This window comes from Anastrepha obliqua, chromosome 6, assembly GCF_027943255.1.
Source record: "Anastrepha obliqua isolate idAnaObli1 chromosome 6, idAnaObli1_1.0, whole genome shotgun sequence".
NCBI classification, from domain to species: Eukaryota; Metazoa; Arthropoda; class Insecta; order Diptera; family Tephritidae; genus Anastrepha; species Anastrepha obliqua.
Genome location: NC_072897.1, coordinates 36,425,586 through 36,435,040, shown reverse-complemented (window position 1 = coordinate 36,435,040; position 9,455 = coordinate 36,425,586). Strand labels below are relative to the sequence as shown.

General features: G+C 31.2%; 1 non-coding gene across 1 annotated transcript; it reads right to left on the bottom strand.

Moving 5' to 3' along the window:
* Window positions 1-1,079: 1,079 nt before the first annotated feature.
* On the bottom strand, window positions 1,080-1,272 carry LOC129251128 (U2 spliceosomal RNA). The gene has a single exon (XR_008582929.1). It is a non-coding gene; the product is annotated as a U2 spliceosomal RNA (small nuclear RNA).
* Between the last annotated feature and the right edge of the window lie 8,183 nt (window positions 1,273-9,455).

The window sequence follows — 9,455 nt, the reverse complement described above, 5'->3', positions numbered from 1 at the left end:
TATTATAAGTAACTTTCCCCTTTCGCTCTCGCTCTCTTCATTATAAATCTAACTGTAATAATTAGCTATGTAAGTTATATATTTAATTGTTGTTTCCCCATTCTCTCTTCATTTCAAGTATAAATCTAACTGTTAAAATAAATTGAATAAGTATAGTTTTTAATGTTAAAAGTAGTCTTCAAAGTCACCTTGAAGAGTAAAGAACAAATTATTTTGAAGTGTAATCAAACTTGTTCCATTTTAGTAAAAATAAAACTAATAAAAATAAAACTTCAACAAATTTATTTTGTTTTCAAAAATAAATTTAACTGTCGACGAGGATGGGATATGTTAGTTAAAACATATCCAGTGATAATCGGCAAAAGAAAAGGTTAAATTTTTCAACAAACCGATGTGAACTGCAAATTACAAGCGATTTTGGTGTACCAAAAAAAGTAGAGCTAAGTAGAAGAAGAAAACGGAACAGTAAAGGAAATTTTTTAATTCATCTGTAGAAAAAGTACGGTTAAAATTGTAAAAGTGATCGAAAAATATATAAGAAGGACGAATTGGTAAAAGTCGCTAAAGTGTGGCAAAAAGCGAAATTTTTGTAAACTTAAAAACTAAAAACTAAACTAAAAAATATTACGTGTAATAACTCATCCGAAAAAAAAAGAATTGCAAATAAGAAAAAAGATTTGCTTCGTAAAAAAACAAAAAAAAAAAATACCAGTCTAACGGTTAGACGGGATAGAAGTGAAACCTTCCGTAAGACAAACTGAGAGAGAATGAGACGAAAGCAGCATTAGGAGCGGGATAATTATAGGTTCATTATAATATTGCTCTAAAGTTCATATTTTATTTTCTTCATTTTATTTTATTCATCCTCAATGTTTTCAATTTCAACAAATGATACGAGTGGCTTATGATAGATAAAATATGATACAAATGCTTTGGTTTCGATGTTGTCAAAAAAAATACCCAAACGGACCGAAGAAACAGACTTACAAATTTCTTCCATTTTCGTGTACTTGTATTCATATAAAAATTTATGTCTCTTCCCACCAAAGCTAAATGTATTTGTATATTTCTTCTTGTATTTATTCAAGGCCGAAATCCCGGCGGTACTGCAATACCGGGCCAACCCGTGACAGAGGTGGAGCAAGCTCCTAAAACACTCCGCCCATTTCCAAAAATCAGTTTAACATTTGTTGTCCTCCGATGGAGGATCTATCAGATGTTAAGCTGATACGAACAGATATCACACTACCTAGTCAATAGATTTTAAATAATAAACCTAATAAACCTTTTGAGAATTACACGCTCACAAAAATTATTTATATCAACATATAATATAACGCTTCGTAACTAAATAACTTTTAGGCCAGCAACGACAGCATGGAGCGGTAGCCGAGCGACTAGCAATGTGAGCTTCCGATCCAAAATCCTTGGTTTGAATCACAAGAAAAATAAAATTTATTTTTATTTAGTTCGTCGCTACGTTTATATCAACATATAATATAACGCTTCGTAGCCAAGTTGGTCGCTTTTTTCGTTTCACTTTTCCTCAAATCACTCCCAACGATTCTAAAGAAGTTTTCACTTCAAAAAAAGGAAAAGAAATTACTAGAAGTTAAAAGTTAACGGAAAAAGAGAAGAAAGTGTACGGTGTGCATTCCAGTGCTAACGGCGTGAAAGACGAAAGAGAAAGCAAGCCAGCTATCATTACAGCGTGTGCTTAGAACAACAACAACACCCACAATGGCTTTGACGTTAGCTGAGAGCTTGCGTGAAGCGAGGAGCTTGCCTGCATTTAACGGGAGCAGTGAATATACGCTCAGCAACTACCTGAGGGACGTCGCTACTGTGTTGCAGCTAACGCCAGCAGAACATGTACAGACAATAAAATCAGTATTAAGCAATAGACTGCAAGGTAAGGCGTTAAAGGCAGTCGAAACCTTATTCAACCCTACATGGGAAAGTATAATAGTTAAGCTTAAGGAGGAATTTGGAGTAAAAAGAAGTTTTTTTAATTTAAGAAGTGACGCACTAAACGAAGAAGCTAGGAACATTGAGGAATTACATTATAAATTAAGTAAAATTTTAAGTTGAATGAACACAAAGTATAGCTTAGAACCTGACATTTTGTATACACCTGAACATAATGAAAAACTAATTTTTGATATTTATGTAAACTACTTACCTATTAGTATTAAATCTCTTTTGCTACAAAATAATATTAGATCTATTAACATAGCTTATACATTTTATTTAGAAAATAATTTATTAAAGGATATAAAACTAGTAAATAATAAACAAGCGAATAGTTTTGCGTATAAAAGTTTTCAAAACAATAATGATTATCAAAATAACAATACCTTTCCAAATAATAACTTTCAAAATGCAAATAATTCATTAAATAGGAATCGTTTTCAAAGATTTCAAAACTCAAGCAACTTTCCTAATTATAGTAGCCGAAATAACAGAAATAATAGTGGTGGTTTTAATAATTGTAACAGAAGTTTCAGAAATTTTCAAACGCAAACTTTTAACACTTTTAACAGAAATAATCAGCAACAACAAACCCAAAATTATGACTTAAAAAATTTTAGTAATTTACGACAAAATCAACAAAATTCATATAATAGACATTTAAGTAATAATGAAGAACCAATGGAAATTGATGCAATTCACGTTACAGAAAGTTTTCCTGTGCAGCCTCGAAGTTATCATTACCCATAGTAATATTAACTATAAATAATACAAAAACAAGATGCCTAATTGACAGTGGTGCTGCTACTACCCTCGGAGATTATAATTTTTTTCCAATATAGGAATAAAGAAAAGTTTAATAAAACCAATTTTATTAAATAAAACCAATTAATAATAAAACCAATTTTATTAAATACCCTGGTCGGTAATAATATTATTATAGATGAAGTAATAGTAAATGTGCCGGACGAATTCAAAGAAAAAAATAGCACCATGTCTGTTAAATTAATTAATTTTATTGATAAAAAATTCGATTGCATAATAGGAATAAATATTTTACAGCCCTTTGGAGCTATAATAGATTTTCAAAATAATACTCTTAAAGTAAATAATAATGAAATAAAACTAATTGACTATAAATTTAACATTTCTTATGAGGAAATTAATTATATAGAAAAATTTGAGCTAGATAAATTCAAAGATTTAATGCCTACAAACTTAAATAAGGAAGAAAATAAGTTATTAGAAAATTTTTTACATAAAAATAAAAAGACGTTTTATATTAAAAATCAAAATTTAACTACAACTACCTGTGTAAAACATAAAATAATAACTACTTCTAATAAAATAGTATACTGCAAGAATTATAGGCATCCACAGATTTTAGAAAATGAAATAGAAAAGCAAATAAATGAAATGTTAAAAGAAAATCGCAGCAAATCGCCTTATAATTCCCCTTTGTGGATTGTTAAAAAGAAGTCCGATAATTCGAACCAGCAGAAATGGCGATTAGTTATAGATTTTAGGAAGCTAAATGAAATAACTGTGGATGACAAATTTCCTCTGCCAAATATAGAGTCATTATTTGACAAGTTAGGTAAGGCACAATATTTCTCGTCCTTGGACCTTGCGAAAGGCTTTCATCAGGTTTTGATGGAGGAAAGCGACATTGAGAAAACGGTTTTTTCAACGCCCCGTGGTCACTTCGAGTTCATTCGAATGCCCTTCGGTCTCAAAAATGCGCCCGCTACATTTCAGCGAATGCTAAACTACATTTTGGCTGATTATATAAATAAAATTTTTATAATTTATATGGATGATATACTAGTCTTTTCAACCTCGCTAACCGAACACTTAGAAAGCTTGCAAAAAGTATTTAATAAACTGAATGACTACAATTTAAAGGTTCAAATAGATAAGTGTAGATTCTTATCGAAAGAAACAAACTTTCTTGGTCATATCATAACAAATAATGGGATAAAGCCCAACCCCGAGAAAATTAATATAATACAAAACTTGGAGCTACCAAAGTCAGTAAAAGAAATAAAATCGTTTTTAGGTTTAACCGGATATTACCGGAAATTCATTAGGAACTATTCCTTTGTTGCTAGTCCTATAATAAAATATTAAAAAAAAAATAGTAAAATTGATATTAATGACAAATCTTATATTGACGCTTTCGAAAAATTGAAGAAAATTTTAACAAATCCACCAATATTATGCTATCCAGACTTTAATAAAAAATTTGTATTGACCACGGATGCAAGCAATACTGCTATTGGCGCGGTGTTGAGCCAGGATGGCAAACCAGTAAGTTACGCCAGTAGGACTTTAAATGGACATGAAAAAAACTACTCAACGCTAGAAAAAGAATTATTAGCCATTGTATGGTCAGTGAAATATTACCGTCCATACCTTTTTGGTCGAAAGTTTCTAGTTCAAACTGATCATCAGCCTTTGAAATGGCTTTATTCACTTAAAGAGCCCAATTCTAGAATCATCCGATGGAAAATATTATTAGATGAATTTGATCTCGATATTGAATATATTAAGGGAAAGGAGAAGTAGCTGATTTTTTGAGCAGAGTTGAAGTAAATCATAGTACGGAAGAAAATTTAAATATTAATTTCTTTAGAATAAATAAAATTGTTAATAAGTATAGGATGCAAATAAGAATAGTTAAAAATAAAAATAAAGAAACCGAAATACTTTTTAAAAAATATAAAATAATATATGTGTCTGAGAATGACTTAAATAATACTCATTATTTGAATGATTTATTTAGACGTGAAATAAAAACAGGAAAAATTGGGGTATACTCGGAGCTTGACAATAATAAATATAATATAATACAGAACAAATTAATTGAATTATTTTCTAATAACAATAAAATAAATTTCATAAATTGTACTAAAGTTGGTAGTGATATTGAATTCGAGGAAACTTTATTGAATATCATTGATGATATTCATATTAAAGGTAACCATAGAGGAATCCAGGAGAATTTCGAAGAATTAAAAGATAATTATTATAATCCTAAATTATTAAAATTTATAAATAGATATTGTAATAACTGCAGAATATGTAATGAAAACAAATATGACAGAAAACCAATAAATAAAATATTTCAACATACTCCAACACCCGAAAAACCAAATGAAATAGTACATATGGATATTTTTCAGATACAAAAGACTAGTTTTTTGACAACAATAGACAAATTTACGAAATTAGGAACCGCACATAAACTAAATGACAAAAATATGGTAACAATTAAAACTAAAATCGAAGAGCGAATCGCATTTTTAGGAAAACCTGATAAAATTATTATGGATAATGAATTTAATAATGCACTTATAAAGCTGTTCTGTCAAGAAAATAATATAGAAACTCATTTTACAACACCGAATTCGCACACAGGAAATTCAGATGTAGAAAGAATGCATTTGACTCTCTTAGAGCATATAAGAATACTAAAAAACGCTGAAAATATTAATGACTCTGAAGAATTAGTACTAAAGGCAATTAATTACTATAATAATACAATTCACAGCACGACTAAATTAAAACCAATTGATTTTATAAATAAGTTACACATAAATTTAAAAGAGGTTAAAGTAAGATCTGAAGCAATTAAAAAGAAAACCATTGATAGAGAAAATATTAAAAGAGAAAATATTACACTTAATTTACAAAAATCTAATTTATATATTAAAAATCCTACTGCAATTAGACAAAAAACTGCTAAAAGATTTAACAGATACCACCACAGCAACCCTAATAAAGTAGACACTTCACAATTTAGACGCCCATTGAAATCTATAAAATAAAATAAAAATAAATAAAAAAAAGAATAAAAAAAAATTAAATGGATTTGTAGAACAAACCATGGAAAACTATTCGTTAATATTTTTTATATTAAATCACACTATATTTATTTTGTTTTTAAATGTAAACTATAGAATAAGAAATGAATATTTATGGCTAATATAGTTTAATATTTATCTTGGAAAAAAACCCCTAAACAACTTAAATATATTTCATGTTTTATGTTAAGTTGTGATTTAAATCTGTATCAATATAAGAAAATATTAAATTTTCGTATTGTATATTTGTAAAAGATTCGACGGGACTCGAATTCTTTAAGGAGAGGCGAGTTATATATTATAAGTAACTTTCCCCTTTCGCTCTCGCTCTCTTCATTATAAATCTAACTGTAATAATTAGCTATGTAAGTTATATATTTAATTGTTATTTCCCCATTCTCTCTTCATTTCAAGTGTAAATCTAACTGTTAAAATAAATTGAATAAGTATAGTTTTTAATGTTAAAAGTAGTCTTCAAAGTCACCTTGAAGAGTAAAGAACAAATTATTTTGAAGTGTAATCAAACTTGTTCCATTTTAATAAAAATAAAACTTCAACAAATTTATTTTATTTTCAAAAATAAATTTAACTCGTTCATGCATTCATGCATATATGCGCGAGCACAGCGCTCCCTTCTTGCTTCCGTGTACTTTTGTCTTTCACCAGTCGATATTCCTATTATTGTACTTACAAAAACACAATACTTTGATAGACGCCAGAGCAACAGCAAGCGCAACGCGATGGCCGGTTTGCCACCACACATTCTAAAATGTTCTAGAACACAACAAAAACACATACCTCACATGCGCATGTCGCCCGAAGCTAAAATCTAAGCCTAGCGACTACAAAAACAAAATACATTCACTGACGCGGTCGCAGCGGCCATGATTCTATCAGCGACGGTGCTGAGCAATTTAGAACAAAAACAAAAAGTTCATTCATAAGTTCGAGCTCATATTTCAATTTCATTCATAAAACGAGCCGCCCATATGCCAATTTTCGCGACCATTCGAAAATAGTCAATATTGGAATATTTCGCGTGGAATTATTTGCCAATATTTGATAAATCTTGAATTTTTGTCATGTCGAGTGGCCGCGGCTCCGTGTGTATGTATGCACCCTTATATGTATGGAAATATGTCTTCTAACTGTTCGACAGTCACGAGTTAATGCGACTTAGATTCCTTGAACAATTCCAGCGAATCACACATTTCTGTTCGCAAAACCGCATATACATATGTACCCTATGATCAAAAAGTACCGGGAATGTTTAAATAAAACATAACAGAGTTAAATTTCAGGCAAATTTATATTATCTCCTTCAAAATATGACCCGTCTGAAGCAACACACATGTGCCAACGTTTAACCCAGTCCTGCAAACAATCAATTGATTCAGCAGGCCGACATGGCCTTCAGCTCCTTCGTCGTATTCTCTTTGATCTCTTTGATCGGTGCGATGGCGCGTTATCATCATGCAAATTCTAAGAATTGTTTGCTCACATTTCCGGCGGTTTGCAACACACAACATCTCTCTAAGGCTTCAAAACGGATGAATAATATTCTTTATTGACTGTCTGGCCCGATGGAAGGTATTCATGGTGGACTATGCCTTGGCAATCGAAGAAAACAGTCAACATCACCTTCCCGGTTCTTTTTGCTCATAGGGTATACATATCCCATCTTTTCACTGACGGACAAGAAGACGGTCGCAGTTGTTGTTTTTTATATGTATACATTTTGCGTTCGTTGAAGGCTTGTATATGTGTATTTATATATATTTATTTATAAATACTAGCGGACCCTCACCCGCTTCGCTGGGTGAAAGAAAAATATAAATGAAAAGTGTTTTTTGTTTTTTTCTTGTTTCATCATTTAATTAATTCTCGGCCATTATTTTGTGACTTATTCTAATAACAATGTTTTATTTATTTTAGTGACTTACTCTAATGATTGTATAAACTTAAAGCAACGGTGGTTTCCCTACTCGAGAACATCCTACATACATTTGCCCATGTCCAAAGCATGGATAAGTTAGGTCAATTCCACATAATTGAAGTGTTTGACCTTGAGACTTATTGATTGTAATAGCAAAAGCAAGGCGAATGGGAAATTGAAGTCGGTTAAAATCAAAAGGCAAATCTGTTGAAATCATTGGAATGCGCGAAATCAAAACATCTTCACCTTTAAATTTGCCTTTCAAAATTGTTGCTTCAATTACATTGTTCATTGTCCGTTTCACTGCTAATCTTGTCCCATTGCATTGATATTTCGCAACATAATGATCACTGCGCCAACTTTCAATTGCAAACGATGTGGTGGCAAGCCAGGCAAAGTAAGTGTATTCAAAAATTCAATCGGATAATTCACTACATCGTCGGGATTAGTGATTGAATCAATTGATTTATAGGTGACAACTTCACCTGGAATTTGAGTCAAAATACTGGCATTGATTTCATTGACATCGACATTTTTGGCAGCTAATATAGCTCTCTCGCTTAGCCAATTTTGATTTCGATAGTTTTGTGCAATATTTGGGAATACATTTTGCACTAATTGTACTCTTGATTCTGTTACGGTACAAAAATTAGTTGGAAGTGTAATCATGCCTGTATTCTTATCAATTGGCTTTCGTCCATTTCCAATTTGCAACAAATGTTCGGAAAATTCAGCAGCTGTTGGATCATTCTGTAACTGCACAAGAACATTAGTAGTTAATGTGGGTTTTTGAACATATCTCCACAGATTAGAAGATTTAAGGCACGCTCTCTATTCATCAGCTGCTGTTGATTTGGGAATAACAGGCAAAGTTTGTCGAAAATCACCGGCCAATAGAATTAGTGCACCACCAAATATGTTTGTGTTATTTCGAAAATCTTTCAGTGTTCTATTTAAGGCTTCCAGTGATTTTTTATGAACCATCGTACATTCATCCCATACAATAATTTTACATGTTTGTAAAACCTTTCCCATTCCAGAATTTTTAGAAATGTTGCAAGTGGGTTCTTCATTTATTTGCATATTTAATGGTAACTTTAATGCAGAATTTGCAGTGCGATTGCCGTCCAACAAAGTTGCCGCTATTCTAGACGATGCCAAAGCCAATGCAATATTATTCTGTGATCGAATGGTGGCCAAAATTAACGACAAAAACAAAAACGTTTTTCCAGTCCCACCTGGTGCATCTAAGAAGAATATTCCTCCTCTTTCATTTGCAACATTGTCTATAATTGTGTCATATGCCTGCCTTTGTTCTGTGTTTAATTTTGATAGGTTTGTTGTTACAAATGTGTTCAGATCATTTCGATCATATTCTTTTTCACGTCTTAATTCTGCATTGTATGCATCATGCATCGGACGATTGATGCGATCATACCTAACTCACTCAGAGTTTTATTTGCAATCATCAGGCAAAAGTCTTCGATTTTAATTAATGCCTCATTATATAATATAATTCATCTGTATAATTCAAATTTGGATTTGCAGTAATGTGACGTACTTGATGTAGGATATCTTCTGTCATGTATTCTTGGTAAGTACTCCACAATTCTTTTGGGTTTGCTGGGAAACATGTAGCAATAATGATGGCAAATAGTGTTCTTATTTGGTGTGGAGAACTT